This window comes from Grampus griseus (assembly GCF_964374135.1).
Source record: "Grampus griseus genome assembly, chromosome: 6".
In the NCBI taxonomy this organism is placed as follows: Eukaryota; Metazoa; Chordata; class Mammalia; order Artiodactyla; family Delphinidae; genus Grampus; species Grampus griseus.
Window position 1 is genome coordinate 58013310 of NC_139000.1, and position 12244 is coordinate 58025553.

The 12244-nt window shown below is 36.8% G+C and overlaps 1 protein-coding gene across 10 annotated transcripts in view; it reads right to left on the reverse strand.

Moving 5' to 3' along the window:
- PTPRD (protein tyrosine phosphatase receptor type D) overlaps window positions 1-12244 on the reverse strand; it is a gene marked incomplete at its 5' end in the record, with an annotated part of 417042 nt that overhangs the window by 62009 nt on the left and 342789 nt on the right. The window lies entirely within an intron of this gene.

Here is a 12244-nt window from a genome sequence, read left to right on the forward strand (position 1 = left end):
GAGGTGCACAGAGCTTGCTGACGCTGGTGGAGTCTGGTTTAATTATAGGCAGGCAGTCTGCTACATCTGTGTCTTAACCTCTGTAGGGTACTGCTTCTCGTTTAAACCTCAACGGGTTGTTGTATCACATGAAATCTCTCCTTGGATTATGACAACTGCCTCCTAATTGGTTGTTCCGCTTCTGCTTTGTCCTTTGCAGTCTGTTCTCTATCTAGTATGAGAGCAATTTTTAAAAATATATTTCAGACGCTGTAATGTCTCTTCTTCAAAGCCAACAATGGCTTCCCCTTATACTTTAAATAAAATCCAAACTCTCAACAATGGCTACACTCTGGCTAAACTCTGTACTAAACAATGGCTACACTCTGTACCTCTCCAGACTAAACAATGGCTAAACTCTGTACTTCTCCAGACTCATCTTGTCCCACTCACCTCCTCGCTTTCTAAACTCTAGACGCTGGCCTGCTTCTAGATGCTGACTTTGTTAGAAAACATTGCTAGCTTAGTACCCTCCCACATCCTACAACACTCTCTGCCTCGTTCCCATCGGAAAACACTCAGCCTCCATCTCAGAAGGCCTGCCCTTGATACCCTGGGACCTAAGAACCCTCTTGGCAACTCTTTATGTGACTTATTACACATTGAAATTACATATTTAGTTGATTGTTAACTTGCTTATTGCTTGTTTTATGTGCCTCTAGACCACATCTCTTTTATTCACCTTTGCTATCCCTAGTGACAAAAAGAACAAATTTTGTGCTTCCGTTCCAACATTTAATAAGTAGCACCGCTGTAATGTAACACAGATATTCTGATTAAAAGTCTAATTTTCCTTCAGCACCACAGCTTTAAAAGGGGTATGGGGGGAAGTTTGAGTTTCTTTCAAGAAGAGTGGCTGGAATGATTAAGGAAATCAAAGCTATTCCTTATGAGAAAGGAATATATATTATAACCTGGCAAAAAGATAGGGGTTGGAGATAAGAGCTGCCCATAAGTGTCTGAAGAGAGGTTGAAGTTTACTATGCTGAGACCCAAGTCTTTCAGTTCTGAAGGATGTAACTACAGAGAGATGAATTTCATCTCCAGTATAATAAAAGTCAGAATCAGAAAGGGGATAGATTTCCTCCAGAGGTAATGAGTTGCCTATCCCTGAAGGGGAACAAACACTTTACAGGGAGGTAGCAATAGAACCTGTACATGGTCCCTTCTTACTCTGGGAAAATATTAGTCTTGGATTTATTAAAAAAAAAAAAAAAAGAATATTTTCTTTATAATGGAACATATGTTCCCAAGCTAAGATTACTGTATTTCACTGATTGCCACTTGCAATTACTTTGACTGCTTTTCTGATTCCAGTTGTAAAACTGATCCTCTCAAGAAAAAGTAATGAAAGTCAGATGGAAACTGCTGGGCTCCAAGATGAACACATGGATATGGAATACCACCAGCATTAGTGAAAAGCCTTTTGAGCAAAAACTGAAATGCACGGTTGGTTGTAACATTATTCATCTATTATAGCTACTCAAGAAGCAGTTGGGGTTCTGGCAGCCCTCTGTTGATAAAGATCCTATTCCTCCCTGACACCAAATTACTGTAGATTCAGAGGACAGTTTAAATAAAGTCCTCAGGTTACAACCACTGGGGAAGCACGCACATCTACATGTCCACAGGATTTGGTTCTGAGCCACCAATGAGTCTATATTATAATACAGGAAAAGCCCACTTTAAATAATTTAATTTAGCAGTTAACATTAAAGAATTGATAGAAAGAATTCTGGCTAAGAGCCTCACTCCGCTACCAAAATACAGAAAACTTTTTTCCAAGAAAACTCAAAAATGGAGAAATCTGGTTTAATGACTCAGAAAATGCATCAGCTGGGCACTATGCCATTTTTCTCTCATCAAGGATGATAACAAATGTGTCTGAACAACACATCTGAGGACAGAGGAGGTGGGTGTGAGACTCATATCTAAAGGAGGGGAATCAGAACTATCCTATATTCTTGCATAAATTTTAATCAGTTATTATGTAATGCATTGGTTTTTGACATATTGCTCAAGTTTGAACAATAAGTCGTTATATTTTAGGGGGAATAGGTTGATACTGAATAATGGTCGCATTTTCCAGGGATAAAAATACAAAAATTCTGCCTGAAAACTATTAGGCACCTGGGATCCATACTGTATCACCAAATACTTTAAGAATTTGGGACTTGATATTCTGGAAAGAAGAGAATTGAAAACAATAATTCAATACCTAGGAGAGCTAATTGTTAGGCTCAAATTTATATACTGAAAATAGTGTGAGGCTCCTCTTCTATTTTGACACTTGTCTGTAAGGAGGTAGTATCTGGAATAAAAGCCTCCTGGCAAATCCCTTTACACACTCTGGCAAAAAGACACTTCCAGTAAGTTCTCTCATATGTCTTTTGCAATGTGGAGATGTGAGAGACGGCTATGTTCTCTAGAAGCTCTAAGGCCTAATGTGTCCTATATTCATACAACCCAACATAACAAGCTGTGTAGAAAGAGGAATGAGAAAAGATCTGAGAAATGGTGGTGGCTTGCCCGTCTAAACAATATTAACCCCATATCAGAATCTGAAATTAAAGAGCAGTGTATTTCAAGTAGATGGGACCTCAATTTTCAATGCGATATATTTAGAACAATTTTTCAATCAATCCCAACGAAAAAAAAAATACTATGCTGGCTTTCCACTAATGCAACACTAATCAGCATGCAGTACTGATCCAAGAGAAGTGTGTGAGAATTCATTGAATTCTTCTGGGGCTATGATGAATAGAAATCTAAGTTAAAATGCAGAACTGAAAGAATACAGGATTACTATAAATTAGCTGATTCCTTTTATTTCTTGGAGTCAAGGAGACTTTTGTCCAAAACTATGGTAATGGTGTGCCTTGCCTTTTTTTTTTTCGAGGGGCAGGAGTTATTAAAATAACAAGAGCATAAAAAACATGTCTGAAGCTCATCATAGGCAAAATCTTAGGATTGGCCCTGCTGTAGGATTGTCTCTTGGACAGTTGGTCTTAATGTCATTGTCCAAGAGAAACAGCTTAGATCTAAAACTTGCTCTTCCTAGGCATCCATGGCTTTACTTCATTTATAAAAGTTTTCATGGTCTCCTGTGTATTGTTTCATGTGTATTCTCCAATTAATAAGTCACGTAAACAGTTCCAACACCAATAATAATTGTTTATCGTTCTAATCTTATAAGTGAGAATACTGAGGCTAGATCTTGACTTTATATCATACCCCACAATATTCCCCATTCCTGTGTTATCAGTTAATGGACTGTTTGTTATTTCTTGTGGTGCTTAAAATTATTACTTACATGCTTTATACTGGGTCTTTGTGTTTTGGGCAAACTAAGAGCTATAAAACTCAAGGCTTTAACAGATATTGTGATGAGGTGAATGACTGGCAGAACTGGGCTTCTGTGTTCTTCATGCACAGCGAGCCATAGCAAACAGCTATTCAAACAGGGATGGGTCAGGTTTAGGCTTTCATTTTATTCACTGGGAATTGCCAGTTACAGCTTTCAGTGGAAAACTTAGCCTGGACATGAAGTTTGGGCTCCCCTGTTTTTCTGTCTGAAAAACTTTGAGAATTTATCATGAGTTCAACATGCAGGGGTAATGCCATTTTGCTTCATTTAAGCATGGGATTAACACTTTAGGGCTTCATAATAATGTTCCCCTGTGTGTTTGAATATTAACAAAAGGAGAGGAATCCTCGGAAAGATAAAGCTACTAGGTTTGAAAGAATATTCGTGATGAATAATTAACTCATACTGAGAAATGCTTTAAAACCTCGAAAGCATGTTGAAATGTCAAAGAATACACTATCTGAGCTGTTTTGTCATGCCTGGGTTAAAATAAGTTTTTATTTCCCCTTGTTAATTTTATGAGAACTAATTGGGTCATGTGGGTCCAGTTAAAAAAAATAAACAACTCGCTTTGCATTAGCTTTTTCAGGTCAGCAGATAATTTGATTTGAAAAGATTTCTCTTGTCGAGAGGTGTTTAGAATTATAAAAATTTAATAATGAAGGCCTTAGCTCTGATGTTAAGTGAAAAAAGCAGGACCCAAAATAGTACATGAATTATTTTATTGATGTGAAATTAAGTAATCATAAGGGGTAAGTGTGTACTTTTGTGTCACCCCACACTGGAGGGTAAGTCATATGTGCCTCTTGGAACAATACTAAGCACATGCTAAGGCTTTAGAGAAATTGACCGGGAAACCAGAACTCCAGTCTAGGGCAGCATGCTGGCAGGTTGCTCTTTGACATTTGGGCAGTCCGTTCAACTTGTCCAGACCTATGACTGCTTATCTGCTAAACAAGGTGCGTTGGACAAACTGATTCCCTCAAGTCCCTTTGAGTTCTAAAATAAGATGTCTCTCTGTGGTATTCTTAACCTTCTTGGATTCAGAAATCTCTGTGAAGATTTTAAGATAAATAGAGGCTTTGTGGCTCTCAGATTAGGTAGGAACATGCTCTGATGATCGTTCAAGCTGATTCCTATTGCTTCTACCTCTGATGTGCTGAGATGAGATTTTTTTGGTGTGATTGATACTTCAAATCTTGATTAGAACCTGGTGGGATAAAAAAATAAACAAATTCAAAAACAAGAGGAGGGGGTAGGACTAGGCTAGTACGCAGTCCATTCAGAAAAAGCAGCTTTCCTTGAATTGTGGAGGCGAGAATCAGTAAGAGGCAGCATCAAAGGGAAGGGAGAATGCCATCCAGGGCTCCAGAAGACAAACTACTACAGCATTACAGAGCTGGAGATAGACCTCCAGTTCACTGGCTGACTCTGTTCCAACTTACAGTGTGGCATCAAAACTCCAGCACTTTTGTTTCCTTTCACTCTGCAAACGCTTTGTGAAGTTTGTGTCAAAAAGAAATTGTTTTTTTAGTAAGCCAGTTTATTCCCTGTTGTAAGATGGAAGTACTCGGGATCCACTAGAGCACAAAAGCTATCTTTTATTTAGTAAATAACATCTCCACCACTTCAATACACAAATAAAAAGAAAAACTCCAACAACAATGAATTTCCAGTTAAGACCTAGATTGTAATTTTTACAACCCACAATGCAGAAAAAACTGTTTACTTTGTTTGCTGACACTGGCAAAACTAGAGAACAGAAAATAGAAAAATGAAATCCAATAATAACTTACTAGAAAATTTATTTGATTTCAAGGGACCCAGGCCTTCTTTCTCCTTCACTTACACCATGGCAGCCACCCACAGCTGCATCAGAACTAGCAAAATGAAGGATTCTCTTCGCAACATACCAGAAAAAACTAACGCTTCTTGCAAAGGCACAGTGTATTATCTGCTAAAGTTTCCCCGGATGTGACTGCAGTTTGGCAAATGACCCTCCATGTTTCTACCGTATGTAGGACAATTTGTTTTAGAAGTGTGCGTTGCTCTGTGGGCACTGCAGCTCATCACCACATGAGTTAATGGAAGGGATACCTTTCAAAGAGCTTGTGAACCCAGCCTCCATCCTCTCGATGTTCTCCGTCCTCTGCTCTCTGGTTTTCTATTCCTCAGCATTGCTGAGGAGGCTGGGTTATGGGAGTGGCGATTGGATTGTCTTTGAATGCATTCTAAGATTAGCTACACGTGTTGGGGACTTATCAGCACTTCTGACAGAGGGAACTGATTTCTGGTTAGGGGGCCCTTTGCCCTGAAATATAAAGCAGACTTTGGGCCACTGAAGCATGCCTTTTCAGCCAAGTCACAGAGTTTTGGTCTACTTAGCTTATGTTAATAAGGATGCAATTATTATAGGGCTTTATTCAGCAATGAAGTAGTCAAAATGAAATGCAGAGTATGACGACAGGAGCTCTGTCTGTAGGAAACTCTCAGAGCCCCAGTCCCCTCATATATATATCCTAAAATACAAGCAGCACTTTCATAACCTCCTTACCCAAAACCCCTGTGAGAGTCAAAAGAGTCAATGCATTTGAAATATCTAAAATACCAGTGGATGCTAGTTATTCTTATGATCGATGTGATAAACAGAAATGAAATAAGGCTAGTCATTCCTAAATACTCTACTGACAAAAAGTAATTCTAAATCTGGAAGGCCCCTTCCTAATTCCTATATTAAAAAAAATAAACGGAGAGGACAAAAATAATTATTTTTTAACTTCCCAACCATGTACAACCTGTGCCTATATTCTAAAAACAGAGCCATTCCGCAGATGACTTAGGTTTCTCTGCAGCATCAGAGTAATGAATTGTAGATTCATTAGCACAATCTGCATAGATGTACAATACAAATGAAAAGAAAATCCCAATAACTGAACTAAAGAAAATGGAGATAAAAAGAAACTCATAGAGCTTTCTGAGTTACACTTTGATTAGCTTCCTGGGAACAAGAGTAAAGGAAAAAACCAACACAACTAGTCATCCCTTAAAAATGCTTTTTCTCTTTTCTAGGTAAGAAGCACCACAGGTGCAGGCTGAGGTAGGAGCTGGGGAATAACAGATCCCCACACCACTTGCTCTGCTGCATGCAGGAGAGAGATGCCATTTAAATAGAGAGTGGCAGGGACATATATACACTACCAAATGTAAAATAGATAGCTAGTGGGAAGCAGCCGCATAGCACAGGGAGATCAGCTCGGTGCTTTGTGACCACCTAGAGGGGTCGGAGGGAGGAAGACGCAAGAGGGAAGAGATATGGGAACATATGCATATGTATAGCTGATTCACTTTGTTATAAAGCAGAAACTAACACACCATTGTAAAGCAATTATACTCCAATTACGATGTTAAAAAAAAAAGAATTAACTTGAAAACTGAAAATGTTAGAGAAATTGAGCTAACTCAGCGCTTGATGTTCTGAACAATGTGAGAAAAATGAACTCAACCAATAATGGGATGAGATTTAGCCTTTTTTTTTTTTTTTTTAAGATGAGGCATGTGTTCTAACCAACTTCCTTCAGTAGTTTAAATAGAATTTCAAGAGCAAAATAAAACAAACAACAGGTGCCCACAGATTAGTCATTAGTGTCTGGGATTGGGGGAGAGAGGAAAGAGAAAGAGAGAGAATGAGAGAATGAACCAAGAGGGAGGAAAAGGAATCATATTTATTGAGTCAATGTGGGAAATATCATGACAGCTATTCTTTACTGAGGAAAACAGTTTTAATTCTTTAATGTTAGTGCTTCATATGGAACATTTATATTCACTATAATATAATTAAACGCTTATTAGAAAATGTTGGCTAGATGGTATTAACTGATATTCCTGTGTTTGTTTTTACTTATTGAAAATATATCAGGTTATTAGATATGGCCTGTTAAAAAAAAAAGATAACTCACAGCATGGATAAGATGTGAAACTGGAGAATGTTACCATGTGCTGACCGCTGTGTTAAACAAATCGGTAGAGATTTCCCTTTCAACACTACACAGAAGCTAAGACAGGACTTAAACGTAGAGCACAAGTGTAGTGGCAGATGGTGAACTGATAGTACAGGGGGATATCAGTAGTTTCTTCTCTTTACTTTTTAAATTTAGATTTATCTTAGGGGCAGTGATTCCGTGAGCTGCTTCCTCATTTTAAAGGGGCTAAATTGCGCATCTCACAGATAATGAAGTTGTTGTAACATCATCTATATTATTTACAGTTGGAGTTGTCTTGAGTTGCTCCTATTATATAAATCAAACAGCAGATGATACATTTTGGATTTCCATTTAAAAGAACACATTCTTCCTCTTGTTGAAATTTGTAACGCTATTATAGGTCTCATTTCCATGTATCAAGCACCAATATTTTCTTTTGCTTCACAGAGTGCTGCAAATATATGCAGCTTTCTCATTTGGATATTATTAATTTTCCCATAGATCATATGCAAAAGAAATTCCATCTGTGGATAAAAGGATCTATCAATAGTAGTAACAAAATTCATAACAGCAATGATAACTTTAATAGTTCCCAATATTTATTAGGCATTTTCTTTGTGCCAAACACTCATCGAAAGGCTTTACATGCATTAATTCATTAAATCCTCCTAATAATTCTAGGAAGTAGGTATTACTATTAATTCTATTGCACAGATGAGGAAACCAAGGCACAGTAACTTGTCCAAACAATCTCTTCAGAAGCAAGATGATTTAATAGGAAAGTAGTTCTTGAAAAATACACAGGCCCTTGTAGGAAGGTACCTCTTCATTATAGAGATGAAGTGAATAAACATATTTATGGTTTGAAACTAAATATATTCCCCCAAAACTAGAAAAAAATAAAACAAACCCATATTTTACTAAGCTGCCTTTATCAGATTAACAAGCACTGGTGTTAAAAAATGCATATGGCATGAAGCGCTTTATTCTTTGTCATTTCTAACTCTTTTAGATAAAACCATTTAAACCTGGTGCAGTAGGAGAGACACACACCAGCCAGTAATTCTATTTGAGTAAAGCCTCTGGATTAAATGTGTGGGCTTTTTTTTTCCCCTCAAAAGAGTAATCTCTTAATGTCCAAGATTTAATATTTATCTATGATCCCTGGATTTAGAATCAACCTTCAGAATTTTCAGAATAGCAGGAAGGATCTTATACATTCTCATTTTAGGAAGAACTAGAACAAAAGACACAAAGTCAGGGGCTCTTAAACTGGAGAATGGGCTTGCAAAGAGATTGTATGTCTGTGAACCCTATGATATTAGTATGCAGATAAAGTGTGTAGGTGCCTTTTCTTTGCAAGTGGGATTTAAAATGTTCGTCAGATTCTCAGAAGGAACAAGCTCCCCCCAAAGGGTTAACTGAACTAAGTTACATGCCCAAGGTCACATAGCTGCTAAAACTGGGATTTAGTTTCTGTCTTCTTATTTCGCATTCTTCCTAAGATACCTCAAAAAGTAATATTAAACAAATAAAAAAAAATCCACCAGAAAGTCATTTATATATCGCTTATTCTTTGGAAAAATTCACTTTGACGGAAGTCTAAGAACACAGTTGAAGACCTCTGGCTCTAAGATTTCTATCGTAAGTGTTTCACAATGTATATTTCAAAATTCCTAGACAGTCATCCCGGCCAAAAAGGCAGTTTTTGAATTAGGTTGATGTGTATAGGCTCGGCCAGTATGATTCAAAGGTGGCTACAGTCTTAAGTGACCTATTGGAGAAGAGAGGCTTCTTGAGTCCAACTGACTCATGTTAAAATTTTGGCTCTGCCAGTAACTAGCTAATGATTATAAACAAGTTACTTGACTTTTTAAAGTTTAACAGTTTCCTTGTCTATTAAATTGGATGATAACAACTAGCTTTTGAGGTTGTTCTGAACACTATAAATAACAACTATACATGATTTTATACACTGTGTATAAAAATCTATGACATGATGCCCAACACATGGTAAATACCAAGACAGTCATGTCTATCATAACGTCTTGTCTTTGTTGTTGAATTTAAAAGGAGGGTTTTAAATTTTGCTCTATATTTAGGCCTGGCCAATGATTTTAAAAAATTCCATGTCAACATGACTTTTAAAGTGAAATGTTAATTATAATCCTACTAATAGAAATGTAGTACTGGCAGCAGTGAAGAGTAATTCTATTTTACAAAGAAAACAAAACAAAACTTTTTTTTATCTAGGACTGTAATAGTTAGATTGAATTTTTGATAGTTACAAGGCAGTACAATTAATAATCTACCACTAATTGATATTCCTGAGTTTAAAAGAAGTTGAAGATACATAAAAAGATATTTGCGCTAAGTAGATCACCTGTGAGGGACAGATGTAACGTTCTGCAATTGTAGGACTCTGATGCATTTGGGTCACTGATGATTCCCCCTTTTGTGTCACTGCCTCAGAAAAGTTAGGCCATAAAGAGGGAAATGAAATATTTAATGTGAAGTTTGTGTTATCCATGATACCAAATGATAAAATGGACTTTTTAGGTAAAAAGGCAAGGCCGGGTGTTCGGATCCATGCTAAGCTACTTAGTTACAGTCACATCCTGTATCAGTAGGAGAGCAGTGTGAGTGATGTGGGCCTATGGAAGCCTGGATTGAGGAATCAGAGGAGCTCAATTCTAATTTAAGCTATATTAATTGTTCACCTTTTACACTGAGAGAGTCAGGGCTGATTCTCTGTTTGAGCTCCAGTTTTCTCATCTCTAAACATGGATACCTATCTGTATCAAAATATTTATAGTGTTGCTTCATCAGACTGTTGTGAGTACAGTAAATAAGATAGCTGATATGAAAACTACATAGAGCTAACTCGTATTAGAGAACTCAAAAGTAAAAGATATTAGCACTGGGGAAACTGATACTCAGAGAAGTCAAGGTTACATTAACTACTTAGTGACAGAGCTGTGACCCAAACTTGCTTTTCATCTTTTGGTTTGTCCATTTCTCTTTTTGTACTTTAATAAAAGTATACTTTCTGGACAACTTTGGCATCTATAAGATTAAGCATATTATTTTATTCACATACAAATATTAGTTTCCATTTAGTCTTCTTTGACAACATTTATCTTAAATCATTAAAATAAATCCCATCACCCCTTTTTTTCAGGAATTACTGTTCTCTCTTAAGAACTGCTTAAACATGTTGGGATCCCAACAGTAACTGCATTGGTCAAAAATTCAATTGTATTTTCATACTGCTTACTCTCTAATTCAACAATTGTGAACATTTTGTAATTAGGACTCTCTTGAATTTATTCTGCATTTTCCCCAGCATACATAAAATAATTGTCATTCGGAAACACGTCATGAAGTATCACTATTTTCAAGGGGTTCAGTAAGCACGTTGGTGCCCATACACAATTCCTGATTCTTTTAAGTTTTTCCCTTGTCATCTTTCAGTGGAAGTATGTTAAAAGTTTTGCTCTATTAAACCAAGATAAAGACAACACGAGTCACTGTGGCAACACCCAGTTTTTTCTTTAATGTCATCAGATCACTCTGCAAAGTAATACGAAGAGAGCGATCAGAACCACTGAGAGAAGGACAACAACAAAAACGCCCCAAATAAAACACTTAACCACAGTCATGTACGTTATCACCACGGGTAGAACCCAAAACAAGCACGTTACATTTTATAAATTGTGCATGAAGTCACTTAACATTTTAATATACTTTAAAAATCTGGCTCTGTGTTATCAAAGCTCCCTTTATAGGAGAAGCCTCAGTTAGTGCTTCTGTGGTTCCAGTTGCTGGTATTTTTTCTGTGCTTAAGATATAGGATGATTGCTTTTCCCCTTAAATATCTGCTGGCTAGGGCTTAGTCAAAGATAAAATGCTGTTCATGGTTGTAATCTAGATTAAAGCTCTCTGTATAGCCCATAAACTTCAATTAAATGCTTCTAACCTTTTGCATAACACTTAAAATTGAAAAACTTTTAGTTTCTAGGTCATCTCTAGATTTAGGGTGTATTTGTGGGCACAGAGCTATAAAAAGGCAGGTTTTAGTGTGATTCAACTGCTTTGGCTCTTATACTGTAAAAATAGCATAGGAATGAAATGTACATAGTTTCCAACTATCATAATAAAGGTACAAGGAGGAACATTCTTTGTCCTTCGACATACTTTACTGTTAAGATCGTGGAAAATAACAGGTTAAGGAAAATAATGACAAAGCAGGGAAAAGTACACGGAAGTGGTAGTACCGAATGACCTAATTCTGAGTGGAAACGATGCTACAATACAGCAAAGGCAGAATGACAAGTTCTCTAGCCAAGATCATGCCAACTGGGTTCTCAATTTACATTCACTTATTTTATTTTTATAATTTACCTTGCTTCACTAATGACAAAAAAGATTTCTCTCCTCTATGTGTGACTTGGTTTAGTTTCTTATTTACTATGGATACGATTTAAGAGACTTCAGACAAGAAATTGCTACTATAGTTTTTTACATTTTAAGATGGGAGATAGGTAAAATGTAAACCCTATATGCTAATCATCCACATATACCATTTACAGTTTTTAAACAGGACCTCAGAAGAAGCAACTACCTATTTGACACTATCCTGCTTGAACTAGCATTGGGGGAACTCTGATGAAACTGATCAATTTTTTCAATATGGAAAAAAGTTAACTCCTGAACACCTAGCATCTTTAATTGGCTCAAAAAGGGATCAAGCCATTTTCCAACATCAAAAGTAAAATCGATTGTGAGAATTTTACAAAATATATCTATGCCACATAATACCATTTTGAGAAACGGGGACTGAGGTATGGACTTGCTC